The following is an 18,292-nucleotide window of genomic DNA, read 5'->3' on the forward strand; positions in this document are numbered from 1 at the left end:
GCTGAAGAAAGTATACGGCGTGTGGCGTGGCTGTCTCCTACAGTTGTCAGGCCTAGCCTGAGAAGCGGGCGCTTTCCTGGGTCCCTTTTCAGGTTATCGCTTCTCGGCCTTTTGGCTAAGATCAAGTGTAGTATCTGTTCTTATCAGTTTAATATCTGATACGCCCCCTATCTGGGGGCCATATATTAAATGGATTTTTAGAACAGGGAGATGGAAGAAGAGCTTGCTCTGTCCACTCCACGCATTGACCTGGTATTGCAGTACTTCCAGGACCGGTGCACTTCTCTTATCCAGTTATCAAAAAATAGAATCATGTCTCTTTTCAGCAACAAAAAAACATAAGAACAGATTTTTGTCTCCTGTGTCTTATTTCGTGTCAATTTATTGTGTCTTTTTGTTGTTTTGTTTCTTATCTCTTTTAGCAAACAAGCATTTGCAGATAAGAAGACCCTTTTCTTTGTCCAAAAGGATTACTGAATTGATCCAATTATTCCTTTAATGGAGCAACTTGTGATTTGCAAATTCAATTGGATCTCCGAATGAATGAAACTATTAATCTGACGTAGTGTGTCTCCCTCTTGTGGACCCAGTGACATAATAAAGGCAAGTGAGGATTATGACACACACCTTTTAGAACCCTGCTGCTGTTGCAGCATGCAGCTTCCTTTTCTATTTACTTGCCGGTGGCCCGAGAAACAATTGTGATGCACCTTGAAGTGCTGTTTCTGTGACATGCTGTGAATATTCCGAAAGAAGCTGGGCAGACAGTGTGATTAATTGCCTGGGGAGACGAGGACGGAACGGCAGGCCGACTAATCAGCGGGCGTCGTTGCACTTATGGTCAAGGGGAGGAGTTAATGCAAATTTTGCAGGCATCTCGTTTGAAAAGTCCTCGGCTCATGTGCGTGCCTTTGCAGACAGAGAGGTGTAAAGAGGGTCCCAGTGAAGGTGTCAGGCTTTTCAGGCTAGTCGGGCCTAGAATGTGCAGCAATGGAGTGTTGTGGGCCGCCGCTGAAGAAAGTATACGGCGTGTGGCGTGGCTGTCTCCTACAGTTGTCAGGCCTAGCCTGAGAAGCGGGCGCTTTCCTGGGTCCCTTTTCAGGTTATCGCTTCTCGGCCTTTTGGCTAAGATCAAGTGTAGTATCTGTTCTTATCAGCTTACCAACTACCCGGTGGAGGTTATGCTGAGTGTGGCTCATCCGATAGCGCACTCTAACATTGGTGAGGGGCTGATGTAGACTCTGCTGCATGGTGCACTTGTCTCTCTCCTGCCCAAAACCCAGAGGACATACCTGAGTGTGGCTCATCCGATAGCACACTCTAACCCTGGTGAGGAACTGTTTGAGACTTGTGTTACCCGATCAAAGCCGGCCAGGAGCAAGAAGACCGACCCCGGGGAAGAAGCGCTGCCGACCCCCCCTGCCTGCCGGGAAGAAGACGCCGGGAGCACCTCCGGCTGAAGAAGCCCTCCTCTCCTCGGGCCCTGCTCCACCGGAAGAAGCGCCTCCTCTTCAGCGGAAGCCCCTGCTCCTCTCTACCCAGCGGGAGGACATCTGCACTGCTCCCTCCACCCCGGACGACCAGCCTCTCTACCCCAGGAAGAGCCAGGACGATGGCCTCAGCTACCCCAGCTCCTGCCTCCACCCCTGCTCCTGCCCCTGGGAAGAAGGGAGGAAAGAACACCGCCCCGAAGCCTCTCCCCGTGGCCGGAACCTCTGCCTCCACCGCCCCTGCTGCTGCCGGACAAGGCCAGCCCAACCAGGACACCCCCCAGAAGACCCCCACCCTGGAACCCTGGATGAGGCAGACCGTGGTCCTGAAGCTGAAGGAAGTGGAAGGAAGGGTCCCAGACATGACGGCCGAGACCTTCGGCAAGAAGATGATCCTGGACCAGGGCTTCTCCAAGGCTGAAACCCTCAGCGTGCAGAATTACCTGAAAGGGATATGGTACATCACCTTCGCCTCCATTGCCATCTGCAAGAGGTACTGGGAGGCAGTGAAGACTGCGAGACCGGAGTCTCCCTTCTCCCGCTTCGTGGGGAACTGCCCCATCCAGAGAGAGGAGAGAAGAGTAACGGTCTCCATGAGAAATCCTCACACCCCTGGTAAGGACATCGCTACCTTCCTGAGCCGCTTCTGCTCCGTGGTCAAGGACCCCTCCAAGATCCTGGATGTCAACGGCTTCTGGACAGGCAAGTGGTCCATTATCATCAGACTGAGGAAAGACAGCACGGCAACTGACGGACTCCAACACCTGCCATCAAGCTTTGCCCTGGGCGGCTCTGCCGGCCTCCTCCACTATGCCGATCAGCCGAGGAACTGCAGAAAATGCGGGGAAGCTGACCACATGGCGAGAAGCTGCAAGGTCTCAGCCTGCAGGAACTGCAAGGTGGCGGGGCACGAGTCCAAGGATTGCCCAAGAAAATTGTCCTGCAACCTCTGCGGCCTGGCCAGCCACATCTACAGGGACTGCCCCCAGAGGGCCAGATCCTACGCTGCAGCTGCCTGGATTGGACTGCCGGAAAGCGGACCTACCCCTGCCCTGCAGCCCAAACCAGCCCAGAGGAAGCAACAGAAGCCCACACCGCAGCCAAGAGCTGGTAAGATATCTCCCACCCCTGTTGTGACAGCACCCCCCTCCCTCCCCGCTGCCACAACACCCCCTCCCCCTGCAGTAGCACTAACCCCCTCCACCGCTACTGCAGCTCCCCCCCTTTCCCTGGAGGATTTCCCCCCCCTCCTCCCTCTTGTGTCTGCAGGTGATGAGAACAAACAAAGGAGGAAGCGGAAAGAGCTGGACAGCCCAGCTGGCGACTCTGACCCTTCCAAGAAAAAGGCAATCGAGCTGGAAGAGGACCCTCTCCCGTCAGAGGGGGCCCTGGTAGAGATGGTGGATGAGCTGCTGGATTCTGAGCAGGAGGAGGAAGAATTCCTACAACTGCCCCAAATCTGCCTATTCGACCAGCTAGAGGAGAAAGGTCTGCTCCCACCCGAAGGGGACACGGGCAGACCGGACCAAGTCCCACCGGACAAGGAGGGTAACTGATGTATTGACTGTGCTAACTCTCTTTTTTCTCCCAACTAATGGCTAACTTTTCTCTTTTTACCATTAATGTGAGGAGTGTGAAGGATAAGATTAGACGTCAGTCTGTGTTTACCTTTCTTGACAGTCAGAAATGTGATGTTTACATGTTGCAGGAATGTTCTCTCCCTTTCTCTAGTTCCTACAGGCATCTGGGGAGGCAGTGGTCTCACGGGCCCTCCTATTGGTCTGGGGGGAGTGACTGTAAGTCTGCAGGGGTCGCCATTCTTATCAGGGGAAGCCTCTTCACATTAGATTCCGTTCAGGAGTTTGTCTGCGGCAGATTGCTTATCGTAGATGGCTCCTGGGCGGGTGAGCCTATCAGGCTTATCTGTGTGTATGCATCCCCGGGTAAGAATGAGCGTCTGGAGCTTTTCCAGACCCTGCGGGCCCAGCTCGCAACCACCAGGGCGGTAGTGATGGCTGGGGACTTTAACTGTCCTATAGAGGAAGATGGTAGGAGTTCTTGTACTAATGCTAAACTTGATGTTTCTTCCAGGTTGTTGCAGGAGATGGTAGCCGAAGCATCCTTGCGGGATGCAGTGGGATCTATGGGGGCCGGCTCTGTGAATTATACTTGGAGCCGCCCCGATGGCTCAGTGCGTTCCCGGATTGACTTTGTGTTTACATCGAGAGCGGTAAGACAAAACAGGCATGTCATGGTTCCCTGCTTTTTCTCTGATCATAGGGCCATTCTCTTTGAAGGTGTTCTGGGTCACGGGTTCCCTCCCGGCCCTGGCTCTTGGAAGCTGAACTGCGCTCTGCTGGGAAAGGAAGAGGTGATGGTTGAGCTGAGGGATGCCTATGTAATGTGGAAAAATGACAAAATGTATTTTGACTGTATGTCTAACTGGTGGGAGTATGTCAAGGGCAAGTTTCGCAGTTTCTTTCAGGCTAAAGGCCGCCAACAGGCGTGTGAGAGGAAGAGGAACTTCAGGAGACTTCAGCGTCAGCTGCAGTCCCTGCTGGACCTCCAACTCTGCGGCTGGGATGTGAAGGATGATCTGGCTGAGGCCAAAGGGGGCCTGAAAAGGCACTTCGAGGAAGAGGCCAATCGCATCATCTTCCGTTCCAAGGTGGAGAATCTGGAGAAGGGTGAGAAATGTAATTCTTTCTTTTTCAGAAAACTCCACTCCGGGCACACGCCCCTGACCGAGCTGCGGGACGAGTCTGGCACCCCCAGGAGGGGGAAGGAGGGCGTCATGGGAGTCGTCTCAGACTACTACGGCAAACTCTACTCCCCTAAGACTACAGACGACGACGCAGCTGAATCTTTCCTGTCAGGTATCACTAACCCTATTGATCCTACAGGTAGGGCAGCTATGGATGCCCCCCTCACCTTGGGGGAGCTGCACTCTGCCGCTAAATCCTTTAGGCCGGGCAGGACCCCGGGCAGTGATGGCCTCCCAGCCGAGCTCTATGTAGCGCTGTGGGACCTCATTGGCCCGGACCTGCTAGAGCTGTATGAGGAGATGGTGGTGGAGGGCAGGATGCCTCCTACTCTGAGAGAGGGCTTGATCACGATTTTGTACAAGCGCAAGGGAGAGAGATGTGACCTCAAAAATTGGAGGCCCATCTCCCTCCTGAACGTGGACTACAAGATTTTGGCCAAGGTACTAGCCAACAGGCTAAAGGTTGTCATTGGGCGAATTGTTCATCCTGATCAGACTTGTGGCATTCCTGGTAGAAGGATTGCAGACAGCCTTGCGCTGCTGAGGGACACGGTTCATTATATCAAAGACCGCCACGCACATGTGGCCCTGGTCAGTCTTGATCAGGAGAAGGCCTTTGATCGTGTCTCTCATGGTTTTATGCGTAAGGTTCTGTGCAGGTTTGGATTGGGTGATATGTTTTGTTCTTATGTTAACCTGATGTACCTTGATATTTACAGCTCGGTGTTGGTGAACGGCTGGAAGACTGACCCCTTCTCTGTACTGTCTGGGGTCAGACAAGGCTGCCCTCTTTCACCTCTCCTTTTTGTCTGTTGTATAGAGCTCTTTGCGATGTCCATCAGGCGAAACCCAGAGATCAGAGGGATCACCGCACCGGGTCCAGACCGACTAGAGGCCAAGTGTTCGCTCTACATGGACGACGTCACTGTCTTCTGCGCTGATCAGCGTTCGGTGGCAGCACTCGTCCAGACCTGCAACAACTTCGGCCAAGCTTCAGGGGCAAAAGTCAACTGCGGGAAGTCAGAGGCAATGCTGTTCGGTCAGTGGCACCTGTCATCCCCCGCTGCATTCCCCTTCACAATCAAGCCGGACTTCATCAAAATCCTTGGAGTTTGGTTCGGTGGAGAGGAGGCGGCCCTGAAGTGCTGGGAAGAGAGACTGGCAACAGTCCGGCAAAAGATTGGACTGTGGAGCCTCAGACTTCTTACCATCGAAGGGAAAGCACTGGTACTGCGCAACGAGATTCTTCCCGTTCTTCAGTACACGGCCCAAGCTTGGCCACCTCTTGCTGCCGTCTGTAAGACCATCACGAGGACAGTCTTTCACTTCATCTGGGGCTCCAAAATGGACAGAGTGAAGCGGTCTGTTATGTACAAGGAGCCCCACAAAGGTGGGAAAGGGATCCCTGATATCCCCACCATGCTGCGGGCCTTCTTTGTTTGCAACTGTATCCGCAGGACACTCCTTGAAAAGAACGTTTGCTCTGCTGGGAAGTCCATGTCACGCTTTTTCCTTCTTCCTCTTTGGAGGAAACTTGGTTGGGACAAGTGGGACAGCTCCTTCCCTTACAACTGGACTACACCTTGGTTTTACCTGGATGTTGGACAATTTGTGAGGGAGCACCATCTGGAGGGACTTAAACCAGACTTGTGGAAACCTAAAACTATCCACAAGCTCATCAGAGCTAAGGACATTATGGAGTCTGTTCCAGGGCTCCCTGTGGCCACGGCCAAACATGTTTGGGAGAATGTGGCCTCTAAGAGACTGACTAATGGACATAAAGACATTGCATGGATGGCCATTCAGGGGGGTTTGCCTCTCAGGACATTTATGCACTCCCGAAACCTGTGCAGATATGTTCACTGCCCCTTTTGTATTACCAAGAGGGAGACTGCTCAACATATCTTTTGGGACTGTCCCACTGCACAGGCATTGTTGGATGCCCTGGAACATGAACTTAAGGACAGTGTGCCCAGGACTTGCCTCTCATACCATTCGGTATTTTATGGATTATTTCCTGGGACTCACACCGTTGAGGCAATCCAGGAGGCCTGGCGCCTTATGAACTGTTTTAAGGACGCTATGTGGCTTGCCAGGAACCGCCTCATCTTGAAGCGGGAGAAGATGACCATCCAGGACTGTCGCAGGCTTATCCATAGCCTGTTAAGAGACTATAACACCCTTGACAGTCCTGAGGAAGATGAAGACGACGATTGATTGTAATTGATTGATTGTTGTCTCCTCTTCTCCTCCTCCCCATTGTGTCTATTTTCAATAAAAAACTTTGGTTTGTGCTCCCCTCCCTTTCCCCCTCCAACCCATTCCCCTTCACAGCATGAAGTATTATTGAATGTCATGTCTATTTATGCACCCTTCCCTTTGTGTCTGTCCTCAATAAAAACTTTTTGCTCGTGACTCCACCACCCTACCCCTCTTACCTACCTCCCCCTCACATCCAATGTTATTTTATTGCACTGTAATACACTGTAAAGTTTGAATGGTTAGTGCAGTACTTGATGTATATAGTGTAGGATGTCATGTCTTGTACTTTATGCCCTGTATTGTACTAAAACGTATGCATGATCATGTCTTACGGTGTACTGCGTACACTTGAATGAAATGTATGAACTGTGTTTTTTGTACTTTATACAAAATAAAGCTACTTTTTCAATCAAAAAAATCTGTTCTTATCAGTTTAATATCTGATACGCCCCCTATCTGGGGGCCATATATTAAATGGATTTTTAGAACAGGGAGATGGAAGAAGAGCTTGCTCTGTCCACTCCACGCATTGACCTGGTATTGCAGTACTTCCAGGACCGGGCACTTCTCTTATCCAGTTATCAAAAAATAGAATCATGTCTCTTTTCAGCAACAAAAAAACATAAGAACAGATTTTTGTCTCCTGTGTCTTATTTCGTGTCAATTTATTGTGTCTTTTTGTTGTTTTGTTTCTTATCTCTTTTAGCAAACAAGCATTTGCAGATAAGAAGACCCTTTTCTTTGTCCAAAAGGATTACTGAATTGATCCAATTATTCCTTTAATGGAGCAACTTGTGATTTGCAAATTCAATTGGATCTCCGAATGAATGAAACTATTAATCTGACGTAGTGTGTCTCCCTCTTGTGGACCCAGTGACATAATAAAGGCAAGTGAGGATTATGACACACACCTTTTAGAACCCTGCTGCTGTTGCAGCATGCAGCTTCCTTTTCTATTTACTTGCCGGTGGCCCGAGAAACAATTGTGATGCACCTTGAAGTGCTGTTTCTGTGACATGCTGTGAATATTCCGAAAGAAGCTGGGCAGACAGTGTGATTAATTGCCTGGGGAGACGAGGACGGAACGGCAGGCCGACTAATCAGCGGGCGTCGTTGCACTTATGGTCAAGGGGAGGAGTTAATGCAAATTTTGCAGGCATCTCGTTTGAAAAGTCCTCGGCTCATGTGCGTGCCTTTGCAGACAGAGAGGTGTAAAGAGGGTCCCAGTGAAGGTGTCAGGCTTTTCAGGCTAGTCGGGCCTAGAATGTGCAGCAATGGAGTGTTGTGGGCCGCCGCTGAAGAAAGTATACGGCGTGTGGCGTGGCTGTCTCCTACAGTTGTCAGGCCTAGCCTGAGAAGCGGGCGCTTTCCTGGGTCCCTTTTCAGGTTATCGCTTCTCGGCCTTTTGGCTAAGATCAAGTGTAGTATCTGTTCTTATCAGTTTAATATCTGATACGCCCCCTATCTGGGGGCCATATATTAAATGGATTTTTAGAACAGGGAGATGGAAGAAGAGCTTGCTCTGTCCACTCCACGCATTGACCTGGTATTGCAGTACTTCCAGGACCGGTGCACTTCTCTTATCCAGTTATCAAAAAATAGAATCATGTCTCTTTTCAGCAACAAAAAAACATAAGAACAGATTTTTGTCTCCTGTGTCTTATTTCGTGTCAATTTATTGTGTCTTTTTGTTGTTTTGTTTCTTATCTCTTTTAGCAAACAAGCATTTGCAGATAAGAAGACCCTTTTCTTTGTCCAAAAGGATTACTGAATTGATCCAATTATTCCTTTAATGGAGCAACTTGTGATTTGCAAATTCAATTGGATCTCCGAATGAATGAAACTATTAATCTGACGTAGTGTGTCTCCCTCTTGTGGACCCAGTGACATAATAAAGGCAAGTGAGGATTATGACACACACCTTTTAGAACCCTGCTGCTGTTGCAGCATGCAGCTTCCTTTTCTATTTACTTGCCGGTGGCCCGAGAAACAATTGTGATGCACCTTGAAGTGCTGTTTCTGTGACATGCTGTGAATATTCCGAAAGAAGCTGGGCAGACAGTGTGATTAATTGCCTGGGGAGACGAGGACGGAACGGCAGGCCGACTAATCAGCGGGCGTCGTTGCACTTATGGTCAAGGGGAGGAGTTAATGCAAATTTTGCAGGCATCTCGTTTGAAAAGTCCTCGGCTCATGTGCGTGCCTTTGCAGACAGAGAGGTGTAAAGAGGGTCCCAGTGAAGGTGTCAGGCTTTTCAGGCTAGTCGGGCCTAGAATGTGCAGCAATGGAGTGTTGTGGGCCGCCGCTGAAGAAAGTATACGGCGTGTGGCGTGGCTGTCTCCTACAGTTGTCAGGCCTAGCCTGAGAAGCGGGCGCTTTCCTGGGTCCCTTTTCAGGTTATCGCTTCTCGGCCTTTTGGCTAAGATCAAGTGTAGTATCTGTTCTTATCAGTTTAATATCTGATACGCCCCCTATCTGGGGGCCATATATTAAATGGATTTTTAGAACAGGGAGATGGAAGAAGAGCTTGCTCTGTCCACTCCACGCATTGACCTGGTATTGCAGTACTTCCAGGACCGGTGCACTTCTCTTATCCAGTTATCAAAAAATAGAATCATGTCTCTTTTCAGCAACAAAAAAACATAAGAACAGATTTTTGTCTCCTGTGTCTTATTTCGTGTCAATTTATTGTGTCTTTTTGTTGTTTTGTTTCTTATCTCTTTTAGCAAACAAGCATTTGCAGATAAGAAGACCCTTTTCTTTGTCCAAAAGGATTACTGAATTGATCCAATTATTCCTTTAATGGAGCAACTTGTGATTTGCAAATTCAATTGGATCTCCGAATGAATGAAACTATTAATCTGACGTAGTGTGTCTCCCTCTTGTGGACCCAGTGACATAATAAAGGCAAGTGAGGATTATGACACACACCTTTTAGAACCCTGCTGCTGTTGCAGCATGCAGCTTCCTTTTCTATTTACTTGCCGGTGGCCCGAGAAACAATTGTGATGCACCTTGAAGTGCTGTTTCTGTGACATGCTGTGAATATTCCGAAAGAAGCTGGGCAGACAGTGTGATTAATTGCCTGGGGAGACGAGGACGGAACGGCAGGCCGACTAATCAGCGGGCGTCGTTGCACTTATGGTCAAGGGGAGGAGTTAATGCAAATTTTGCAGGCATCTCGTTTGAAAAGTCCTCGGCTCATGTGCGTGCCTTTGCAGACAGAGAGGTGTAAAGAGGGTCCCAGTGAAGGTGTCAGGCTTTTCAGGCTAGTCGGGCCTAGAATGTGCAGCAATGGAGTGTTGTGGGCCGCCGCTGAAGAAAGTATACGGCGTGTGGCGTGGCTGTCTCCTACAGTTGTCAGGCCTAGCCTGAGAAGCGGGCGCTTTCCTGGGTCCCTTTTCAGGTTATCGCTTCTCGGCCTTTTGGCTAAGATCAAGTGTAGTATCTGTTCTTATCAGTTTAATATCTGATACGCCCCCTATCTGGGGGCCATATATTAAATGGATTTTTAGAACAGGGAGATGGAAGAAGAGCTTGCTCTGTCCACTCCACGCATTGACCTGGTATTGCAGTACTTCCAGGACCGGTGCACTTCTCTTATCCAGTTATCAAAAAATAGAATCATGTCTCTTTTCAGCAACAAAAAAACATAAGAACAGATTTTTGTCTCCTGTGTCTTATTTCGTGTCAATTTATTGTGTCTTTTTGTTGTTTTGTTTCTTATCTCTTTTAGCAAACAAGCATTTGCAGATAAGAAGACCCTTTTCTTTGTCCAAAAGGATTACTGAATTGATCCAATTATTCCTTTAATGGAGCAACTTGTGATTTGCAAATTCAATTGGATCTCCGAATGAATGAAACTATTAATCTGACGTAGTGTGTCTCCCTCTTGTGGACCCAGTGACATAATAAAGGCAAGTGAGGATTATGACACACACCTTTTAGAACCCTGCTGCTGTTGCAGCATGCAGCTTCCTTTTCTATTTACTTGCCGGTGGCCCGAGAAACAATTGTGATGCACCTTGAAGTGCTGTTTCTGTGACATGCTGTGAATATTCCGAAAGAAGCTGGGCAGACAGTGTGATTAATTGCCTGGGGAGACGAGGACGGAACGGCAGGCCGACTAATCAGCGGGCGTCGTTGCACTTATGGTCAAGGGGAGGAGTTAATGCAAATTTTGCAGGCATCTCGTTTGAAAAGTCCTCGGCTCATGTGCGTGCCTTTGCAGACAGAGAGGTGTAAAGAGGGTCCCAGTGAAGGTGTCAGGCTTTTCAGGCTAGTCGGGCCTAGAATGTGCAGCAATGGAGTGTTGTGGGCCGCCGCTGAAGAAAGTATACGGCGTGTGGCGTGGCTGTCTCCTACAGTTGTCAGGCCTAGCCTGAGAAGCGGGCGCTTTCCTGGGTCCCTTTTCAGGTTATCGCTTCTCGGCCTTTTGGCTAAGATCAAGTGTAGTATCTGTTCTTATCAGTTTAATATCTGATACGCCCCCTATCTGGGGGCCATATATTAAATGGATTTTTAGAACAGGGAGATGGAAGAAGAGCTTGCTCTGTCCACTCCACGCATTGACCTGGTATTGCAGTACTTCCAGGACCGGTGCACTTCTCTTATCCAGTTATCAAAAAATAGAATCATGTCTCTTTTCAGCAACAAAAAAACATAAGAACAGATTTTTGTCTCCTGTGTCTTATTTCGTGTCAATTTATTGTGTCTTTTTGTTGTTTTGTTTCTTATCTCTTTTAGCAAACAAGCATTTGCAGATAAGAAGACCCTTTTCTTTGTCCAAAAGGATTACTGAATTGATCCAATTATTCCTTTAATGGAGCAACTTGTGATTTGCAAATTCAATTGGATCTCCGAATGAATGAAACTATTAATCTGACGTAGTGTGTCTCCCTCTTGTGGACCCAGTGACATAATAAAGGCAAGTGAGGATTATGACACACACCTTTTAGAACCCTGCTGCTGTTGCAGCATGCAGCTTCCTTTTCTATTTACTTGCCGGTGGCCCGAGAAACAATTGTGATGCACCTTGAAGTGCTGTTTCTGTGACATGCTGTGAATATTCCGAAAGAAGCTGGGCAGACAGTGTGATTAATTGCCTGGGGAGACGAGGACGGAACGGCAGGCCGACTAATCAGCGGGCGTCGTTGCACTTATGGTCAAGGGGAGGAGTTAATGCAAATTTTGCAGGCATCTCGTTTGAAAAGTCCTCGGCTCATGTGCGTGCCTTTGCAGACAGAGAGGTGTAAAGAGGGTCCCAGTGAAGGTGTCAGGCTTTTCAGGCTAGTCGGGCCTAGAATGTGCAGCAATGGAGTGTTGTGGGCCGCCGCTGAAGAAAGTATACGGCGTGTGGCGTGGCTGTCTCCTACAGTTGTCAGGCCTAGCCTGAGAAGCGGGCGCTTTCCTGGGTCCCTTTTCAGGTTATCGCTTCTCGGCCTTTTGGCTAAGATCAAGTGTAGTATCTGTTCTTATCAGTTTAATATCTGATACGCCCCCTATCTGGGGGCCATATATTAAATGGATTTTTAGAACAGGGAGATGGAAGAAGAGCTTGCTCTGTCCACTCCACGCATTGACCTGGTATTGCAGTACTTCCAGGACCGGTGCACTTCTCTTATCCAGTTATCAAAAAATAGAATCATGTCTCTTTTCAGCAACAAAAAAACATAAGAACAGATTTTTGTCTCCTGTGTCTTATTTCGTGTCAATTTATTGTGTCTTTTTGTTGTTTTGTTTCTTATCTCTTTTAGCAAACAAGCATTTGCAGATAAGAAGACCCTTTTCTTTGTCCAAAAGGATTACTGAATTGATCCAATTATTCCTTTAATGGAGCAACTTGTGATTTGCAAATTCAATTGGATCTCCGAATGAATGAAACTATTAATCTGACGTAGTGTGTCTCCCTCTTGTGGACCCAGTGACATAATAAAGGCAAGTGAGGATTATGACACACACCTTTTAGAACCCTGCTGCTGTTGCAGCATGCAGCTTCCTTTTCTATTTACTTGCCGGTGGCCCGAGAAACAATTGTGATGCACCTTGAAGTGCTGTTTCTGTGACATGCTGTGAATATTCCGAAAGAAGCTGGGCAGACAGTGTGATTAATTGCCTGGGGAGACGAGGACGGAACGGCAGGCCGACTAATCAGCGGGCGTCGTTGCACTTATGGTCAAGGGGAGGAGTTAATGCAAATTTTGCAGGCATCTCGTTTGAAAAGTCCTCGGCTCATGTGCGTGCCTTTGCAGACAGAGAGGTGTAAAGAGGGTCCCAGTGAAGGTGTCAGGCTTTTCAGGCTAGTCGGGCCTAGAATGTGCAGCAATGGAGTGTTGTGGGCCGCCGCTGAAGAAAGTATACGGCGTGTGGCGTGGCTGTCTCCTACAGTTGTCAGGCCTAGCCTGAGAAGCGGGCGCTTTCCTGGGTCCCTTTTCAGGTTATCGCTTCTCGGCCTTTTGGCTAAGATCAAGTGTAGTATCTGTTCTTATCAGCTTACCAACTACCCGGTGGAGGTTATGCTGAGTGTGGCTCATCCGATAGCGCACTCTAACATTGGTGAGGGGCTGATGTAGACTCTGCTGCATGGTGCACTTGTCTCTCTCCTGCCCAAAACCCAGAGGACATACCTGAGTGTGGCTCATCCGATAGCACACTCTAACCCTGGTGAGGAACTGTTTGAGACTTGTGTTACCCGATCAAAGCCGGCCAGGAGCAAGAAGACCGACCCCGGGGAAGAAGCGCTGCCGACCCCCCCTGCCTGCCGGGAAGAAGACGCCGGGAGCACCTCCGGCTGAAGAAGCCCTCCTCTCCTCGGGCCCTGCTCCACTGGAAGAAGCGCCTCCTCTTCAGCGGAAGCCCCTGCTCCTCTCTACCCAGCGGGAGGACATCTGCACTGCTCCCTCCACCCCGGACGACCAGCCTCTCTACCCCAGGAAGAGCCAGGACGATGGCCTCAGCTACCCCAGCTCCTGCCTCCACCCCTGCTCCTGCCCCTGGGAAGAAGGGAGGAAAGACCACCGCCCCGAAGCCTCCCCCCGTGGCCGGAACCTCTGCCTCCACCGCCCCTCCTGCTACCGGACAAGGCCAGCCCAGCCAGGACAACCCCCAGAAGACCCCCACTCTGGAACCCTGGATGAGGCAGACCGTGGTCCTGAAGCTGAAGGAAGTGGAAGGAAGGGTCCCAGACATGACGGCCGAGACCTTCGGCAAGAAGATGATCCTGGACCAGGGCTTCTCCAAGGCTGAAACCCTCAGCGTGCAGAATTACCTGAAAGGGATATGGTACATCACCTTCGCCTCCATTGCCATCTGCAAGAGGTACTGGGAGGCAGTGAAGACTGCGAGACCGGAGTCTCCCTTCTCCCGCTTCGTGGGGAACTGCCCCATCCAGAGAGAGGAGAGAAGAGTAACGGTCTCCATGAGAAATCCTCACACCCCTGGTAAGGACATCGCTACCTTCCTGAGCCGCTTCTGCTCCGTGGTCAAGGACCCCTCCAAGATCCTGGATGTCAACGGCTTCTGGACAGGCAAGTGGTCCATTATCATCAGACTGAGGAAAGACAGCACGGCAACTGACGGACTCCAACACCTGCCATCAAGCTTCGCCCTGGGCGGCTCTGCCGGCCTTCTTCACTATGCCGATCAGCCGAGGAACTGCAGAAAATGCGGGGAAGCTGACCACATGGCAAGAAGCTGCAAGGTCTCAGCCTGCAGGAACTGCAAGGTGGCGGGGCACGAGTCCAAGGATTGCCCAAGAAAATTGTCCTGCAACCTCTGCGGCCTGGCCAGCCACATCTACAGGGACTGCCCCCAGAGGGCCAGATCCTACGCTGCAGCTGCCGGGATTGGACTGCCGGAAAGCGGACCTGCCCCTACCCTGCAGCCCAAGCCAGCCCAGAGGAAGCAACAGAAGCCCACACCGCAGCCAAGAGCTGGTAAGATATCTCCCACCCCTGTTGTGACAGCCCCCCCCTCCCTCCCCGCTGTCACAACACCCCCTCCCCCTGCAGTAGCACTAACCCCCTCCACCGCTACTGCAGCTCCCCCCCTTTCCCTGGAGGATTTCCCCCCCCTCCTCCCTCTTGTGTCTGCAGGTGATGAGAACAAACAAAGGAGGAAGCGGAAAGAGCTGGACAGCCCAGCAGGCGACTCTGACCCTTCCAAGAAAAAGGCAATCGAACTGGAAGAGGACCCTCTCCCGTCAGAGGGGGCCCTGGTAGAGATGGTGGATGAGTTGCTGGATTCTGAGCAGGAGGAGGAAGAATTCCTGCAACTGCCCCAAATCTGCCTATTCGACCAGCTAGAGGAGAAAGGTCTGCTCCCACCCGAAGGGGACACGGGCAGACCGGACCAAGTCCCACCGGACAAGGAGGGTAACTGATGTATTGACTGGGCTAACTCTTTTTTTTCTCCCAACTAATGGCTAACTTTTCTCTTTTTACCATTAATGTGAGGAGTGTGAAGGATAAGATTAGACGTCAGTCTGTGTTTACCTTTCTTGACAGTCAGAAATGTGATGTTTACATGTTGCAGGAATGTTCTCTCCCTTTCTCTAGTTCCTACAGGCATCTGGGGAGGCAGTGGTCTCACGGGCCCTCCTATTGGTCTGGGGGGAGTGACTGTAAGTCTGCAGGGGTCGCCATTCTTATCAGGGGAAGCCTCTTCACATTAGATTCCGTTCAGGAGTTTGTCTGCGGCAGATTGCTTATCGTAGATGGCTCCTGGGCGGGTGAGCCTATCAGGCTTATCTGTGTGTATGCATCCCCGGGTAAGAATGAGCGTTTGGAGCTTTTCCAGACCCTGCGGGCCCAGCTCGCAACCACCAGGGCGGTAGTGATGGCTGGGGACTTTAACTGTCCTATAGAGGAAGATGGTAGGAGTTCTTGTACTAATGCTAAACTTGATGTTTCTTCCAGGTTGTTGCAGGAGATGGTAGCCGAAGCATCCCTGCGGGATGCAGTGGGATCTATGGGGGCCGGCTCTGTGAATTATACTTGGAGCCGCCCCGATGGCTCAGTGCGTTCCCGGATTGACTTTGTGTTTACATCGAGAGCGGTAAGACAAAACAGGCATGTCATGGTTCCCTGCTTTTTCTCTGATCATAGGGCCATTCTCTTTGAAGGTGTTCTGGGTCACGGGTTCCCTCCCGGCCCTGGCTCTTGGAAGCTGAACTGCGCTCTGCTGGGAAAGGAAGAGGTGATGGTTGAGCTGAGGGATGCCTATGTAATGTGGAAAAATGACAAAATGTATTTTGACTGTATGTCTAACTGGTGGGAGTATGTCAAGGGCAAGTTTCGCAGTTTCTTTCAGGCTAAAGGCCGCCAACAGGCGTGCGAGAGGAAGAGAAACTTCAGGAGACTTCAGCGTCAGCTGCAGTCCCTGCTGGATCTCCAACTCTGCGGCTGGGATGTGAAGGATGATCTGGCTGAGGCCAAAGGGGGCCTGAAAAGGCACTTCGAGGAAGAGGCCAATCGCATCATCTTCCGTTCCAAGGTGGAGAATCTGGAGAAGGGTGAGAAATGTAATTCTTTCTTTTTCAGAAAACTCCACTCCGGCCACACGCCCCTGACTGAGCTGCGGGACGAGTCTGGCACCCCCAGGAGGGGGAAGGAGGGCGTCATGGGAGTCGTCTCAGACTACTACGGCAAACTCTACTCCCCTAAGACTACAGACGACGACGCAGCTGAATCTTTCCTGTCAGGTATCACTAACCCTATTGATCCTACAGGTAGGGCAGCTATGGATGCCCCCCTCACCTTGGGGGAGCTGCACTCTGCCGCTAAATCCTTTAGGCCGGGCAGGACCCCGGGCAGTGATGGCCTCCCAGCCGAGCTCTATGTAGCGCTGTGGGACCTCATTGGCCCGGACCTGCTAGAGCTGTATGAGGAGATGGTGGTGGAGGGCAGGATGCCTCCTACTCTGAGAGAGGGCTTGATCACGATTTTGTACAAGCGCAAGGGAGAGAGATGTGACCTCAAAAATTGGAGGCCCATCTCCCTCCTGAACGTGGACTACAAGATTTTGGCCAAGGTACTAGCCAACAGGCTAAAGGTTGTCATTGGGCGAATTGTTCATCCTGATCAGACTTGTGGCATTCCTGGTAGAAGGATTGCAGACAGCCTTGCGCTGCTGAGGGACACGGTTCATTATATCAAAGACCGCCATGCACATGTGGCCCTGGTCAGTCTTGATCAGGAGAAGGCCTTTGATCGTGTCTCTCATGGTTTTATGCGTAAGGTTCTGTGCAGGTTTGGATTGGGTGATATGTTTTGTTCTTATGTTAACCTGATGTACCTTGATATTTACAGCTCTGTGTTGGTGAACGGCTGGAAGACTGACCCCTTCTCTGTACTGTCTGGGGTCAGACAAGGCTGCCCTCTTTCACCTCTCCTTTTTGTCTGTTGTATAGAGCTCTTTGCGATGTCCATCAGGCGAAACCCAGAGATCAGAGGGATCACCGCACCGGGTCCAGACCGACTAGAGGCCAAGTGTTCGCTCTACATGGACGACGTCACTGTCTTCTGCGCTGATCAGCGTTCGGTGGCAGCACTCGTCCAGACCTGCAACAACTTCGGCCAAGCTTCAGGGGCAAAAGTCAACTGCGGGAAGTCAGAGGCAATGCTGTTTGGTCAGTGGCACCTGTCATCCCCCGCTGCATTCCCCTTCACAATCAAGCCGGACTTCATCAAAATTCTTGGAGTTTGGTTCGGTGGAGAGGAGGCGGCCCTGAAGTGCTGGGAAGAGAGACTGGCAACAGTCCGGCAAAAGATTGGACTGTGGAGCCTCAGACTTCTTACCATCGAAGGGAAAGCACTGGTACTGCGCAACGAGATTCTTCCCGTTCTTCAGTACACGGCCCAAGCTTGGCCACCTCTTGCTGCCGTCTGTAAGACCATCACGAGGACAGTCTTTCACTTCATCTGGGGCTCCAAAATGGACAGAGTGAAGCGGTCAGTTATGTACAAGGAGCCCCACAAAGGTGGGAAAGGGATCCCGGATATCCCCACCATGCTGCGTGCCTTCTTTGTTTGCAACTGTATCCGCAGGACACTCCTTGAAAAGAACGTTTGCTCTGCTGGGAAGTCCATGTCACGCTTTTTCCTTCTTCCTCTTTGGAGGAAACTTGGTTGGGACAAGTGGGACAGCTCCTTCCCTTACAACTGGACTACACCTTGGTTTTACCTGGATGTTGGACAATTTGTGAGGGAGCACCATCTGGAGGGACTTAAACCAGACTTGTGGAAACCTAAAACTATCCACAAGCTCATCAGAGCTAAGGACATTATGGAGTCTGTTCCAGGGCTCCCTGTGGCCACGGCCAAACATGTTTGGGAGAATGTGGCCTCTAAGAGACTGACTAATGGACATAAAGACATTGCATGGATGGCCATTCAGGGGGGTTTGCCTCTCAGGACATTTATGCACTCCCGGAACCTGTGCAGATATGTTCACTGCCCCTTTTGTATTACCAAGAGGGAGACTGCTCAACATATCTTTTGGGACTGTCCCACTGCACAGGCATTGTTGGATGCCCTGGAACAGGAACTTAAGGACAGTGTGCCCAGGACTTGCCTTTCATACCATTCGGTATTTTATGGATTATTTCCTGGGACTCACACCGTTGAGGCAATCCAGGAGGCCTGGCGCCTTATGAACTGTTTTAAGGACGCTATGTGGCTTGCCAGGAACCGCCTCATCTTGAAGCGGGAGAAGATGACCATCCAGGACTGTCGCAGGCTTATCCATAGCCTGTTAAGAGACTATAACACCCTTGACA

At 50.5% G+C, this 18,292-nt stretch overlaps 6 non-coding genes and 3 pseudogenes across 6 annotated transcripts; all 9 read left to right on the forward strand.

Annotated features, from left to right (window-relative positions):
• Positions 1-95: 95 nt before the first annotated feature.
• LOC142111915 (U2 spliceosomal RNA) lies at positions 96-286 on the forward strand. The gene has a single exon (XR_012681072.1). It is a non-coding gene; the product is annotated as a U2 spliceosomal RNA (small nuclear RNA).
• An 819-nt stretch (positions 287-1,105) lies between these two features.
• On the forward strand, positions 1,106-1,262 carry LOC142112009 (U2 spliceosomal RNA; annotated as a pseudogene).
• A 5,651-nt stretch (positions 1,263-6,913) lies between these two features.
• LOC142111972 (U2 spliceosomal RNA) lies at positions 6,914-7,086 on the forward strand (annotated as a pseudogene).
• An 819-nt stretch (positions 7,087-7,905) lies between these two features.
• On the forward strand, positions 7,906-8,096 carry LOC142111916 (U2 spliceosomal RNA). The gene has a single exon (XR_012681073.1). It is a non-coding gene; the product is annotated as a U2 spliceosomal RNA (small nuclear RNA).
• Positions 8,097-8,915: 819 nt separating this feature from the next.
• On the forward strand, positions 8,916-9,106 carry LOC142111917 (U2 spliceosomal RNA). The gene has a single exon (XR_012681074.1). It is a non-coding gene; the product is annotated as a U2 spliceosomal RNA (small nuclear RNA).
• An 819-nt stretch (positions 9,107-9,925) lies between these two features.
• On the forward strand, positions 9,926-10,116 carry LOC142111918 (U2 spliceosomal RNA). The gene has a single exon (XR_012681075.1). It is a non-coding gene; the product is annotated as a U2 spliceosomal RNA (small nuclear RNA).
• An 819-nt stretch (positions 10,117-10,935) lies between these two features.
• Positions 10,936-11,126, forward strand: LOC142111920 (U2 spliceosomal RNA). Its single transcript, XR_012681076.1, has one exon. It is a non-coding gene; the product is annotated as a U2 spliceosomal RNA (small nuclear RNA).
• An 819-nt stretch (positions 11,127-11,945) lies between these two features.
• On the forward strand, positions 11,946-12,136 carry LOC142111921 (U2 spliceosomal RNA). The gene has a single exon (XR_012681077.1). It is a non-coding gene; the product is annotated as a U2 spliceosomal RNA (small nuclear RNA).
• An 819-nt stretch (positions 12,137-12,955) lies between these two features.
• LOC142112010 (U2 spliceosomal RNA) lies at positions 12,956-13,112 on the forward strand (annotated as a pseudogene).
• Positions 13,113-18,292: the final 5,180 nt, after the last annotated feature.

The sequence above is a fragment of the Mixophyes fleayi genome, assembly GCF_038048845.1.
Source record: "Mixophyes fleayi isolate aMixFle1 chromosome 6 unlocalized genomic scaffold, aMixFle1.hap1 SUPER_6_unloc_1, whole genome shotgun sequence".
Lineage (NCBI taxonomy): Eukaryota > Metazoa > Chordata > Amphibia > Anura > Limnodynastidae > Mixophyes > Mixophyes fleayi.